Source organism: Pezoporus occidentalis, unplaced genomic scaffold (genome assembly GCF_034315485.1).
Source record: "Pezoporus occidentalis ecotype Australia unplaced genomic scaffold, CSIRO_AGI_Poc_V1 ctg157, whole genome shotgun sequence".
NCBI classification, from domain to species: domain Eukaryota; kingdom Metazoa; phylum Chordata; class Aves; order Psittaciformes; family Psittacidae; genus Pezoporus; species Pezoporus occidentalis.
Window position 1 is genome coordinate 707,012 of NW_026913393.1, and position 14,213 is coordinate 721,224.

The 14,213-nt window shown below is 48.7% G+C and overlaps 1 protein-coding gene across 1 annotated transcript in view; it reads left to right on the top strand.

The window, feature by feature from the left end:
• The first annotated feature begins 772 nt into the window (after positions 1 to 772).
• Positions 773 to 14,213, top strand: part of ZBTB7C (zinc finger and BTB domain containing 7C) — a 48,813-nt gene continuing 35,372 nt past the window's right edge. Inside the window, exon 1 of the transcript XR_009963436.1 lies at positions 773 to 886. The gene's annotated coding sequence lies outside the window, so the exon portion shown is untranslated. The remainder of the gene's footprint in view (positions 887 to 14,213) is intronic.

A 14,213-nucleotide genomic window follows, 5' to 3' on the forward strand; every position in this document is an offset into this window, starting at 1 on the left:
GACATCCTCATGGACAGGGACCACACGAGGTGGGTGCAGGATGCAGTTGTTGGGTGCATGGAAGCAGCTGATGTGGCACTAAGTCTGGGTGCTGTGGGGGCTTTGAAGTCCTGTGCTGGGCTCTTGGGAAGGGTTTTAAAATCATTTATTCCTTAGATTGGGCAAGACCCAATTTAGGGTTTTGTCACTTGGACAAGTCAGTGACTGAGGACTTGGGTAAGCAAACAACCCCTTTTGAAAATGCTTTGTCTCCATCTTCTTGCTTGCTTGCGTTGTTCATGCACAAGCATGGTTTTTAGTTAAATTACACCCGGTTCTTTTCCAAAGAGAAGGTTTTCTCGCCAGGTTTATCTTGTCTCAGGTATGAATGGTTTGCCAGGAAAGCAGATCAGGTTGGTAGGAAAGTCACCCAAAGAATCACCTGTGTTGGGGCAAATCAGCAAATGGTCACAGGTGACCAGTTACAGCAGGGAAAGGCTTGGCCAGCCAAGTGCAGAACAAAAAGGATGCTATAAATCTGCTGTGAGAAAAATGAGATTATGAAAAAAAAAGAGACCAAAACCACAACAAACCCCCAAGTTTTTATTTCCAAAGAACTTTGTGTGCTTGTTTAAAAAGAAAACATGAAAATCGGTCCACGTCCCGTGTGTTGTTTAGACGTTAATAGTACAGGTGGACGAGGAGGGCTCTCTGCCAAATACTTTTGGTTTAGAGGGAGTGGTGGGAGTGAATTCTCCTAACCGCTCCTAGAAAGGCTTAACTTTATGCACACAAATCAATGACAATCTCCACTCGGCTGCAGGCACCCGAGGAGCAACGCAGCCGGATTCCCCGCGCAGCCACGGCAGGCGAGGGGAGGACGAGTGTTGGCACCGGGAGTGGGAAGGTGGGTCGGATGCTGTGTTTTTGGTTTTGGAAATAGGTGATTTTTAATTTCCACCCCGCTTCTTTTAGGGCTTTAGTGGTTTATTGAGGGGAGGGGAAGGTGCTTGAATTTCATGCTCGGAGGCTGATCGTGCTCGTGTTAGGAATCTTCAGCGCGTCGTAAGTATCCTCTGTACTAATCTATTGCCGTTTACATTGCTGTTTGAACTTGAACCTGTGATTCTCGTTCTGATTTCCTTGCTTAGTGTCTTGAATCTCTACCAAGCCCGGAGTTTTTGGCTGTGTGTCAACACCTGTATGATACAACCTCACAGTTTTGCGGGTCTTTTCATGAGTCCGTTTAGTTGTTTGGTTGTTACAGATTGGAAATATTAGTGCAAAAACACATCTACTAACATCTCCTGCTGGGAAGGCAGAAGGGCTCTGATGAGGCAGATGATTAATATTTATAATAAAATAGAACAGAATGTATTATATTCTATTGTATTATATGTACATAGTATTGTATTTGATTTAAAATCATTTCTCTTTTGGTTGTTCTTTGCAGAAAACTTGCAGAAAACAACCCAGTCTCCTCTTAAACAGTTAAAATGTCTCAGTAGATTTGATGCTGGAAGAGAAGTAGTTATTAAAGACAGGCTGGGAAGTGTGGTTGTCATGAGGCTGCTGCTTGGTGTGGGGTTAAGCCCAGCTCAAGCCGACCCGCTCTGTACTGCCCATGCCATAAGCAGAGAGTGCTTGGGAACACTGGATGTGTTTTACCTTGACATCCCTTACCTACAGTTTGTAGTTAAATGTCAGTTAATCTCTGGAACTTTTTGCTTCTGCACTAGGAAACAGGATGCAGCAGGATAGTGTGTTATACCCAGTTAAGCCAGTTAAGCTTTAATATTTCTAACAGCTCCTTCTTGAGAGTAAATGCTGCTTCAGCAGCGCAAACCCCCTCTCCAGCACCCCCATTCCTGCGTAGGTAATTCCCAGGGCTGCACCGCCGATAAAAACAACAGCCATGGTTTTGTTTAAGGTTGGGCTGAATGAAAACAGGAGGGGAGGAATGTGCTCAGCAGAGGAGGAACCAGCGCTCGGCCATCCCAGCGCTGTTTTCCGGAGCACATCGGGTGGACGGGAGTGCTCAGCGTGGTTGTGCGGGGAGCTGCAGCTTGTTCTGCCCTCAAACAGGGGATGTGGCAGCCACCTTCCAGTTCGCCCAGGTACAGTATTTGGGGGTATGAGGCCGAGTGGTACTTTCCTTTCTTTTCTTGGTGGAAGTGGAATTGGAGGGAGGATTCTCCTCCTGGGAGGATGTGGAGGTTGGGAGCAGGAAAGGCAGTTGGGTCTGTCAGAGCCCTGAGCATTCCAACACCCCACACCACAGAGCAAACCTTTCGCAGGCTTCTCAGCATGCATCCTGGTGTGTCCATTCCAGGACAGCACAGCAAATAGCTCCTGGAAGGGGAGATGAGATGCTCTGGCATCTTTCCCTGGTCTTCTAATGCCTTCCATCACTCCCACCACCTCAAAAAGGACATTTCAAACCAGTGTTCTGGAGCAGGGCAGCATTTATCACCCATTTTACGCTTGTGCTGATGCTGTTTACTTCAGGTGCCAGGCAATGAGGAATCAGACCCGGCGTGTTTGAGCACTGAGCAAGCATTAGCTGCTCAAACCTGGGATTTTCCAGCGAGCCCGGGGCTGTCCAGCACCTAAACTCCCATAACCTCCTTTGAAATTCCTCCTCTAATTAGTAAATAAGTGGCAAGTTTCACTGACATAATTTCAGTGCTATTGCTCTTAATTAAACAGCAAGTTACTGAAATAGTTTCAAAACACCGAAGTCTGCACTCCCCAGTTTGTAGTCCTGGTCTTATTCCCATTAAATGTTGCCAGTGGAATGGTTTTACAAACTTAGGAGTAATTAGAAGAGGTGAAGGATCTCAGACCACAGTGAAATATGGTATTATCAGGCATGTGTGGATGATCTTGGCAAAGCGGTCAGCGATGGGAGGGATCATCCCAGCAGGATGGGGATTGGGAGGCAGCCCCACAATGCATATATGTATTTTTAAATGCAATATCTATATATATTATAAATGTGCACATGGTATATAAATCTATATAATGTGTACGTAGTAAGTGCTATTATATTGGTGTATAATAGAAGGGTCAGCCAGCACCCAGCTACACCAGCTGCAGGTCAGGTCAGCGAAGTAGCTGCATGGTTTATTTTCCTTTAGCTGAAAGCTTTAGCGATGAATAGAGGGAGGGGATCCGAGGCTGGGATGCTTTCTGCCAAGAGTGATTTGGAGGCCTCTTTAGATTAGTCAGAGCTTTTTTATTCCTTACTGGAAACCTGAGAGGAGCCGCGCTCCTGATGGCAATGCTGCTTACAGGTCTGCAAAATCTTCAAGTACCCACTCCTGGGAGCAGCTTGCCTTAATTACAGATTTATTTCTTGCTGCTCTTGGGTTGCTTTGTTCCCTAAAAAGATGTCCTTGGTGTGAGTGCTTTTCTGGCTGGGGAGGGGAAGGATGCCACATCCCAGCTGGTTGTTTTGCAAGAGGCTCGATGTGCTTGGCAGCTGCAGAAGAAAAGGAGGGGGGGGTATCCCACACTGGGAAGGCTCTGTGCTGTCTCTATGTGGGTCCAGGCAGGGACGTGGATGCTGGGACCACTAACTGGCTTCTATCTGCCAGGGAGCGGAGCCAGGCAGCAGCCCAGGGCTTCCGTCCCCAACCCTGCCCTGCCGAGCAGGGAACCAGTTTGGGAAGTGACTCCGTGTTGCCTGCAGATGAGCCAGCCCAGGAGAAGGTAGGAGATCACTTTGGATTGAGATCCTGGCACTGCTGGGAGGAGGCAGGGTGGAGGGATGGAGACCAGCCAGCTTCCTAACTATGCAAACAACCCACACCCATGTTCGGTGTTTATCCCCGCTGAGCCCGTCACCATGGTATCTGGGCACCTTTTGCCAAGGTGAGCTGAAGCTGATGGAGCAAATCCTCTGCCAAACCCCAGGCTCTCTAGGCATGTGTCTGGGAGGTCTCCTCAATCAGGTGGATCTTCCAGAGTTACTGCTGCTCTGATAACCCAGATTGTTTTGCTGCTGCCTTCGGACACCCCCCCCCCCGGTGCCTGCCCAGCCCCTGGTCAACTCCTGCCTGCCATCAGCCCATGACCTCCTTAAAGGAGATGCATCCTTTACCCCTCTATGGGATTTCCTTATGCAGCCTCACACCATGGTGCCAACGGGGCAGCCAGAGTTGTGGCTTCACAGCCCCCTGCACAGGGACTGCTGCCTTCATGCAAAATTTGGACCCTTCTTCTCTACATGGCTGTGTCTCTGGCCTGCTGGGGAGTGATCCAAAGGCTTGTGGTACCTCCAGGAACACATGGAATCTGGGTGCGTCATTGGGTGACAGCCGGTGTTCTCACTCTTCATGTTCTCTATCAGTGTTCTCTTGTGGTTGGCTCCGTCTGCTCCCAGGAAAATGGAGGTGAGAAGGTTTGACGGCCTCCTGGGGGGAAATTGATGGAGAGGAGAGGGAAGAGGATGAGAGGAAAGGAAAGAGGATGAGAGGAGAGGAAGGAGAGGATGAGAGGAGAGGAAGGAGAGGAGAGGGAGGAGAGGAAGAGAGGAGGGGGAGGATAGGGTAGGGAGGCTAGAAGGAGATAAGGGAGAGGAGAGGAAAGAGAAGAAAGCAGAGCAGAGCAAAAAAAGGAAGAGAAGAGAGAAAAGAGAGGAGAGGAGAGGAGAGGAGAGGAGAGGAGAGGAGAGGAGAGAGGAGAGGAGAGGAGAGGAGAGGAGAGGAGATGAGAGGAGAGGAGAGGAGAGGAGAGGAGAGGAGAGGAGAGGAGAGGAGAGAGAGGAGAGGAGAGGAGAGGAGAGGAGAGGAGAGGAGAGGAGGAGAAAGAGGAGAGGAGAGGAGAGGAGAGGAGAGGAGAGGAGAGGAGAGGAGAGGAGAGGAGAGGAGAGGAGAGGAGAGGAGAGGAGAGGAGAGGAGAGGAGAAAAGAGAAGAGAGGAGAAAAGAGAGGAGAGGAGAAAAGAGAAGAGAAGAGAAGAGAGAAGAGAAGAGAAGAGAAGAGAAGAGAAGAGAAGAGAAGAGAAGAGAAGAGAAGAGAAGAGAAGAGAAGAGAAGAGAAGAGAAGAGAAGAGAAGAGAAGAGAAGAGAAGAGAAGAGAAGAGAAGAGAAGAGAAGAGAAGAGAAGAGAAGAGAAGAGAAGAGAAGAGAAGAGAAGAGAAGAGAGAAGAGAAAAGAAAAGAGAGAAGAGAAGAGAAGAGAAGAGAAGAGAAGAGAAGAGAAGAGAAGAGAAGAGAAGAGAAGAGAAGAGAAGAGAAGAGAAGAGAAGAGAAGAGAAGAGAAGAGAAGAGAAGAGAAGAGAAGAGAAGAGAAGAGGAGAGGAGGAGGCTAAAAAAGAAAACAGCAAGTAGGAAAGAAAAGCAAGAGCATATTTTTTCTTCAAGGTTCTTATTGGGGGGGGGGGGGGGAGAGAACGTTTTTAATTACCAATGTTGAGCAATTTCTAAATGGGAAGTTTCCCCTCCTGCCCTACCAACAAGCTGTTGCCCTAACCAGTCACTGGCGGTGTGGGAGAGATGATTCACATCAGCTAATCCCTGTCTCCTGTCCCTCTTATCCCTTCCAGGCCTTCTCCCAGCCTTGCAGGGATGCTGGCTTCTGCTGATGCTGCCTTTCTTGCAGGGAAATAATTGGTCAGGGAATGAAACTCGAGGCAGACTCAGATGCATTGGGTGGCTTCTTGTTTCCTAGCGATTGCATTACGGTTGCTGGTATAGTCTGCACTGAGAGACTGAACACCAGCTGAAAGGGGACTCTGAAAGTCCGCCTCTGCCCGGATTAATGCCCCCAAGCCACAGCTAGACAATGGAAATATTAGAAGGGGTCAGACTGCAAAAATGGGTCAGATTTGGTTTCCTTTATCATCAGATCCAGGTCTTACTGCCTTCTGTCTCTAGGGAGGTGTTGGTTATTGTTGCTTTCATGGATGGGACAGCCTTCTCCGTGGACAGGAGGCAGGTCTAAGCCTCTTTAGGGTGCTAGTTGGCTTTGGAAGCAGCAAGGGAACATATGAGCATCCCAGGGCAGAGAAAAAGGCTGTGATTTACATCCATGCCCAAGCTTGGTTCACTTCTGGCAACTTCTGCTCTCTTAATCTTGTTTGAAGAGATTAGCTTCTCTGCGCCTTAATTTCCCTGGATGTAAAAGAAGTCAGTAATCACCTTCCACATGTCTTGGTCTGCTTTTGAGATGACTTGGAGATGCTCTGGGTATAGGGTGATGAAATGAATTTAAAGTCTTATATTGAAAGAGTATGAGACATGTAACACTTGTGGTTGCAGAGGAGCAGGCAGGTTGTGATATTTCAGCCATTCCACTGTGCACATGCACTTTCCAAACAGTTTTGTTGCAATTAATTACAGAGTAATTAAAGCAGAACGACAGTGCTAACTAAGGGCAAATTCTTGTGAAACAAATAGTGTTTGGGCTGATTTTGTAATTGTTCCATGTTCCTCAGACACAAATTACACTGTCAGGGCTCCTGATTTATGGCAGAGCAATATATGCACAAGTAACTCAGGGCAGGCACTGCCTGCGTGGGTTGCAGGTTTTGGAGGTCTGTGACCTATCAGTTGTCCTTGTGAGTGATGCATGAAGTGTGGACCATCCCTGAAGTGTGTGGGTTCTCCTTCAAATATGTGGGTTCTCTGTGAAGTGTGGATCATCCTTGAAGTGTGTGGGTTCCCCTGGGAGTATTAGGTCTCCTTGAAGTGTGGGTTCTCCTTGAAGCATGTGGGTTCCTCTTGAAGTATGTGGATTCTCCTAGAAGCACCCCATGACCAGTGGGACATACATAGCACCAGCTCTCCCCCTCTGACCCATCCCCAAGGCTTCTCATGAGGTTTCCTAACAGGAAGGTATCAGTGCTACCCTGGGTCCAACTCCATCCTGGGCAGAGGGACACAGCCAGCACAAGCCGCCAAAAGCAACATAGTGGGCAGATGGATCTCCTTCATTGATGGTGTTCCAGCCTATGGGACATGGCTGATGGAGCAACTTAAGCCCTTGGGTCGCAGCTCTTTCATGCTTGCAGGAGGTCCCCATGAGGGTGAGGAGGCAAGGCTTGGCTTTGCTAAATCTCAGGCAGGTTGTGCTGCCTGATCTTTCTATCCACTAGGGCCATGATAAATCTCTCCAGAGCATGGTGACTCAGCTGAGGAAGGGCACACAAAGAGGCTGTGCCCTTATCTGCTTCTCCGAGGGGGACCAGGCATTTTGTTTTATAGATTTGTTTCCTCCACTCCTGTTTCCAGCCATACTGGGAATATTGCTCTTTGTTTTCCTGCAGGAAGTCCCATTCCAGATTAGAGAACTGGAGTGGGTGTTTTCTCACCTTTAATTAAAAGGAGTGAAGCTGGGACTTTTTAGCAAAAAAAATCCTGCCTTGCAAGCGTTTGGAGGTCATTTGAGTTAAGACATTTCAAGAAATGCAAACAAAAACTCAGAAGTATTTAGCAATCACTGCCTCGAGTTTAAAAACAAGGAGGTCTGCCTCTGAGAAAATCACAAGATAAGTGAAAAACAAGGACATGGGCTAAAGGCATTACTTCTTACAATTAATCCCCTCTGTGTTCGTTTTTTACCACTCAACACTGGGGTTTGGGCTAAGAGTTGCTGTCTGCTGGTGTCCCAGTGCTTCAATGAGCCTGCTTGGTCACAGCAGGGCTCCCTGTGGGATTCACAGCCTTGGAGGGATAGTGTGTTCAGCAGCCACCACAAAATCTCATGGTGCTTGTGAACATGCTTTCACTGTGGGGCACAGGTGGCTGCCCATATACCTAAGGCACCACCATCCTGGCTGTGGCTTGGGATTGAGCATCTTAGAATCATAGAATGATAGAATTGTTTGGGTTGGAAGGGACCTTAAAGCTCCTCCAGCTCCAACCCCTGCCACAGATAGGGACAGCTTCCACTGGAGCAGCTTGCTCCAAGCCCCTGTGTCCAACCTGGCCTTCAACACTGCCAGGGATGGGGCAGCCACAGCTTCTCTGGGCACCCTGTGCCAGCGCCTCAGCACCCTCACAGGGAAGAGCTTCTGCCTCAGAGCTCATCTCAGTCTCCCCTCTGGCAGGTTAAAGCCATTCCCCTTGGCCCGTCCCTACAGGCCCTTGTCCCAAGCCCCTCTCCAGCTTTCCTGCAGCCCCTTTAGGCACTGGAGCTGCTCTCAGGTCTCCCCTTCAGGAGCCTTCACAGCAGTGCCCAGCACACAGGGGGTTCCTGGGCTCAAGTACACACTGCATCTTCCCCTGGCAGGTTTCGGCATCAGGTACCAGTGCCCCCCTCCATCACATCCCACCACCAGCTGGGCTCCTGCTCTGAATACTAAATCCTGAGGCAGAGAGAAGCCAGTATGCTGATTAATTTGAGCCTGCGCTGCTCTTATCCTGGTTTCAAAGTAATTGTCTCTCTTGTCCACAATTTTCTCTCCTTACATTTCCCTGCATATTTATTAGGTTTTTGTGAGGCTATCTGCAGCCACATTAAACCAATTTACTCCTTGAAATGTCTGACCTTTGATCTACCAGCCACTGCCTTTCGGAGCCAGAAAAAGAGCCTTTAATAATGTGTCACATGAAAGGCTTGCTGCAGAGCCTGTCACTTGCACACCCGAACTCCAGTTAATAAAGTATCGGATGAATCAATTATTGCCTAATAATTGTTACCTATATTTCTGTGCTAAGCGAGGAGAGTATTTTCCACCTCTTTTCCTGGTCTCATTATAATCTCCCACTAGCAAAAAAATAATAAGGCAAATACATGTACACAGCTGTATCTAATATTCCTCAAGCAACATCTTCAACCTTTGTAGCCAGTTGTGATCCTAGCAGACAAGGGGGTATTTACAGAGGAGTTAGGCTTTCTGGGTACATCTCATTTGAGCAGTCCCTGCAGCATCCCTGTGTGTTCTGTTGTGTGCTGCATCTCCTGACCCCCTCCAGCTGCCCTCTGCAGCAGGCATGGGAGAGGAGAGAGGGGTTAGTGGGTTGCAAACTGCTTTTCTGGGGACGTTTTGGCTGTTTCAGGGCAGTGAGGCAGGAGGGTTGTCATGACTGATCCTTCACAGAAAGGTTAGAAGCAGCCACCTCAAAGACCACGCTCCTCACCACTGCATCCCAGCACCCTGCCTCCTAGTGCATCAGGACTGGATGCTCCTGTATCATTGCTGGAGGACAGACATCCCACTCCTGGGGTGCTGGGTACACTGGGTATCTTTATTTCGTATTCTTAAAACCTATTTTAAGTGATCAATACTTTATGTCTTACTGCTATGTAGCCATCGAGCTCTCAGGGGTTTGCTGAGAAAAATAGAGACAGATGTGGCCAAGCTGCTTTGGAGATAAGGACATGAGGATGGAGTTGGTGGAGTGCAGCATAGCTCTCTTGAGGTCTCTGCAGCCTCTGGACACAAGATGCTGCTGCCCTGAACGCCAAGGAGTCATCTGCAACATCTCACGATGGGTTTGAGGCCCCCTTCTGTCAGACTGCTGTCTCTCTGCACCTGGTTTGGATTGCTTTTAGGGATATTGGAAAGCATTGTTCAGGTCCTCATGGAAGCCAGAGCATCCAGGAGGCCTCGAGGGTAGAAGATGGCACGAAGAGCCCCCTGCTCTGGCAGCGGGGCTTTGCTCACGCGTTGGGAAGAGGTCTCCCTAGCACTCCCAACCTCTCCCCTGGCAGAGACATCAGTCGTGCTCCTGCTGAAATCAGCAGGGAAGCTGGTTTTCACGGGGGTGAAATGGGCCGGTGAAGTTTAATCACAGCAATTACAGTTTCTGTCACCTGCAAGGTTTCCCGATGCATCACTCTGAAACAACGCCTTGCCCAGGAGCTCCATTTCACTCCCAGTGACATGTCTGCAGGGCAGGAACAGGCAGACGTCCGGAGGGGAGCACGCCTGGGTACAGATCCATCCTGGAAGTGGCCTTGGCAACGCACTTTGGCATTTATGTATTATTTATTTTCCCCGATGCTTTTCATCCCTTACGTAGCTGTTGAACAGCACCAGGCTTTCACAGAGTGATGGAGAAAGGCTGAAAAATGCAGGAGGCAACCCAGGTCTCCTCTCTCTGCTTTAATCTTCCTGGGATGACTTCTCGCTTGCCATATGGGGATGGGACGTGCTCCTGACATCCCCAGCCTGCAAAACACCACAGCGTCGAGCAGACACAAAGTCTCAAGTTTCAGGGGAAGGAGAAACCATCTGCATTGCTCTTTAGCACATCTGTGCTGATTTGGCTCTGCGAGGACTTGGTTGCAAGCCTGTAGGATTTATCTTCAGAGAGGCTGGTATTAATTGTCGTTGAAACGCGAAGTGTTAAAAGCTGGGCAAAGGGGTGAAGAAAAAAGGAGAAGCTTGGAAATACTATGGGCTGATAATTCTTTCTGTCATTCTTGAGTGCATTAACAACGTTGATGGTTAAAGACGTTACTGTAGGAGGCCATCTGCTAGGCTTTGCCTACCATAAATCGGAAGGGGATGTGGAAGGAAACATCACTGGGGAAGTTTCAAACCAAATCCCAAATTTGAGAGGAGATTCAGATGGTCCTGAAGACCTCCATAAACCTGAATCTCTTGTCTGCGTTAAAAAACAAATGTGCCAAACTGAATCTCATCCTGTATATTGCCAAACTTAATCTCATTCTCTGTATTGCCAAACTTAATCTCATTCTCTGTATTGTCAACTGCACTTTGGATGGAGGCACCTAATCTGCCTCCCAGATTTATTGCCGACTCATGCCTTATCTCTGTTTACCTGATGAAAAAAGTAATGATAACATTTTTTCCAGGGCTGTTTCCAAGTTGAGCTTCAAAGGGGAAGTTAGACAGGGATGGGAAGAAGGACCTGTATTAGTTGTGGCCATAGAAAGCCTTGCTGTTATATTGGCCTGGAAGTCCTGTCTGGAATACCATGCAGAGACTTTCACCTTGTCCTTGGGTTTCTCAGAAATTGGTTCTTTGCTTTCACACCTTCCAGCAGGGACAGCCCTGGCATTGCGGGCTGATTCTCCTTAAAAAGATGCTGTCACTTTTACCTGCATCTTTTACACTTGACATCCCGCAGCACTCAGGCAGGAGTATCCCAAGCAAGATGCTCCTCATTATTTTCCAGCCCTAAATCTATAGATGCTTAGCTTGTGTCCCCTGTCAAACCCCATCCATGTGGGCAAAGGGAAATTCAAGCCTTTTTTACCTTCAGTTTTCCTTTGGGAGATGAAATTAATACTCCCTGCTATACTTTGCAAGGGATGCTGCTGGGATGAATTAGTTTATAGACCAAATCTCACTCGCCTGTCTCCACATCATGTGGCTGAGTCTCACATTTGCCTTTCCGATGACCAGAGGAAAATTTGGGTCTGGGTGGCTGGAATTTTGCCACAACTTTGGTGGAAGCACCCCATGCCAGGATCCGGCCCTTGGGTGGCGAAGGGCTGATGCTATTGCAAAGATGCCTTCCTGAAGCCCTGCACCACATAATTTCCAGGCTTGCAGTGCTTTCTCTGAAAAGGTAGATTTAGTTTCTATTAATAAGGGGATAATAGCATGGGAAACCTGGCTGCAGGATGGCCCGGACCCAATTACTGTGGTCGCTGGGCTACAGAAGCCACTTCCCTGCAATTATCCCACCACACGCTGGTGCTGCAAAGCCCTCCTGTGTTTTATTCTTAGTAACAGAGCCTTGGGCAAGGTCGGGGGGGATGGGTCCCTGCAGCCAAAAGTCCCTGGATGGGGGATGCAGGAGCTGAGATGAGGCTGACAGAGCCACCTCGGTGTCACCCATCTGTGCAGGGGTTGGCTGGGGGCAACATGGGAGCAATGCTCCTCCAGCCATGAGGCTGGCAGCAAGGCTGTGCCCTGGTTTGCCCTTGTACCAAGAGTAGCACAGGGGAGTCCTAGTGACCCCCATGGACATATGCAGTGCTGTGGGGTCCATAGCAATCACCCTCATTTCTGGGAGGACACAAAACCCCCAACCCAGTCGATACAGTTTAGTGGTAGACTTGGCAGCGTTTGGTTTCCAGCTGGACTTGGTGATTTTAAGGGACTTTTCCAACCCTTTCTGATTCTGTGATTCAAGACTGGACTGTGATTTAAGACTTGGACTTGCTCCCAAGTATAAAATGGGTTGTAGGGAAGCTCTGCTGATTTGCAAGCACTGGGAATTGGCCTGCCCACTTTAGCAAGGAACAGCACAGGAATCACAGAGGCAGGATGAACAGGGGAATGGTATGGGGATTGAAATTTGGGGAATATGGGGTGAGTTTATTTACCAGCACATTCCTTATGCATCTGTAGGAAGCCACTTTGCTTCTTTATCCCTCAGCTGGGTATCCGTAAACACGGATAATAGCCTGACAGAGGGATTCAGTGAGAAGAAATACATTACAGCCAGGGAGATGCTCAAAGGCAAGATACCCAAATCACTCTAAAAACACAGAAGCTCCTTCCTAAACCTGTGTCGGCTGTGGGAAAGCAGTGAATGGAGAATTTATGTGAAGGATAAAAAGTGATGCTTAAAGGGCAGGAGTAAAGCCTTTCTCCTGAGAAAAGTCCAGCTCTAGTCTGTGCTGTTTCAAATTTAGTTTTCAGTTTCCTAAAGGCAGCAGACAATGCTTCACTCAATTCTCTCCCCACTGTCATTAAAACTCAAGTGTGTTGTCTGGATATAGTATTTTGCCCTACCTTAAGAGCTCTAATCTTTTTAGGACCATTTCTTGCTGCTATCTGCAGACACTCGAACGACTTCTCGACCGCCGAGTGAAATACAATCCCTGTCTTGGGGAGCTTTACCTCCCCTTTGTCTTCTGCAAAGACAGAGGGAAAATAACCACTTAACAAATCTGCCTGGTCTGAAATTTCTCCCCCACTCCATCTCCCCTTTTGCAGCTATCATTTGTCGTGGGCTGCTTTCTCCCAGTGCCACCTGCCTGATGCAGGGAGATGGCGAGGAGCCTTTTATTGTTTGCTGAACAATTCTCTGCAATTTGCTGTTCACTATTTCTTTAGGGCTCCTTTAATCCCTTTTTTCACTTGCTGCTGCTTATTTTTAGCTCTCGTTCCTTCCCCAAAACTGTTTATGTTTTGAAAAGCCCCGCTTTGCTGATGATGGTACCTTTTATTCGAGCATCTCTGGTTGCCTGCAAAGCCCCACCTGCCTTCTCCTTCCTCCAGGCTGGGTGTTGGATGCAACGAGCTGTTATTCCTAGCTTCTCTGACTATCCCAATTTTTCCCATGAAAGCTCTCCTTTGGCTCTCCCTGGAAGCCAAATTTTCCTTTGTACCAAAATCATTTTGCTTTTGTTCAGTGAAAATCCAAAGTGAGCTGTGGAACTGCTGAGTTTCCAGTGATGCCACCAGCACAAACCTCACCAGCACCTTTGGGTCATTTACACTTCTCCTGCTGCAAACCAAAATCCTCTGGCTTTGCTGGGTGCCAAAACTGCTATGAAGGCTCCTGAAGGGGAGACCTGAGAGCAGCTCCAGTGCCTGAAGGGGCTACAGGAAAGCTGGAGAGGGGCTTTGGACAAGGGCCTGTAGGGACAGGCCAAGGGGAATGGCTTTAACCTGCCAGAGGGGAGGCTGAGATGAGCTCTTAGGCAGAAGCTCTTCCCTGTGAGGGTGCTGAGGCGCTGGCACAGGGTGCCCAGAGAAGCTGTGGCTGCCCCATCCCTGGCAGTGTTGAAGGCCAGGTTGGACACAGGGGCTTGGAGCAAGCTGCTCCAGTGGAAGGTGTCCCTGCCTGTGGCAGGGTTTGGAGCTGGAGGAGCTTTAAGGTCCCTTCCAAACCCACACCAGTTTATGTTCTGTGATTCTATGGGCTCAGCCAGCCGGCTCCCGGGCTGATACCGCTGACCCTTGAGGTGTGGGCACAATGTTCCACATGTGGCAACCTCCTGGCATGGGAACGCATGTGGTGGCCTGGATCTGGAGCCCCTCTGAGCTTTAGGCTCCCTCTAGAGTTAAGATAAATCTAAGCCTTAAGCAGGAGCAAGCTCAGGCTGATAGTTGAGAGAAAACGGTGAGCTGGGCTTTTGGAAGAGCTAACGCCAAATTTGGGCTCTACCATGGGCTTTCTCCATGGTCTTCAGCAAATCACCAAGTCTTTCTGTTCCTCATCTGTACAAACCAGGTAATCTTTTCTCTCCCACAGTGTTTTTGGAGCACAAACATTTAGGAATGGATTGCTCCTTCTTTGGTCTTGCGTATACAGTGGTTATAAGGGGATGAGCATCCCAGTTGTAGCTGCAGGACA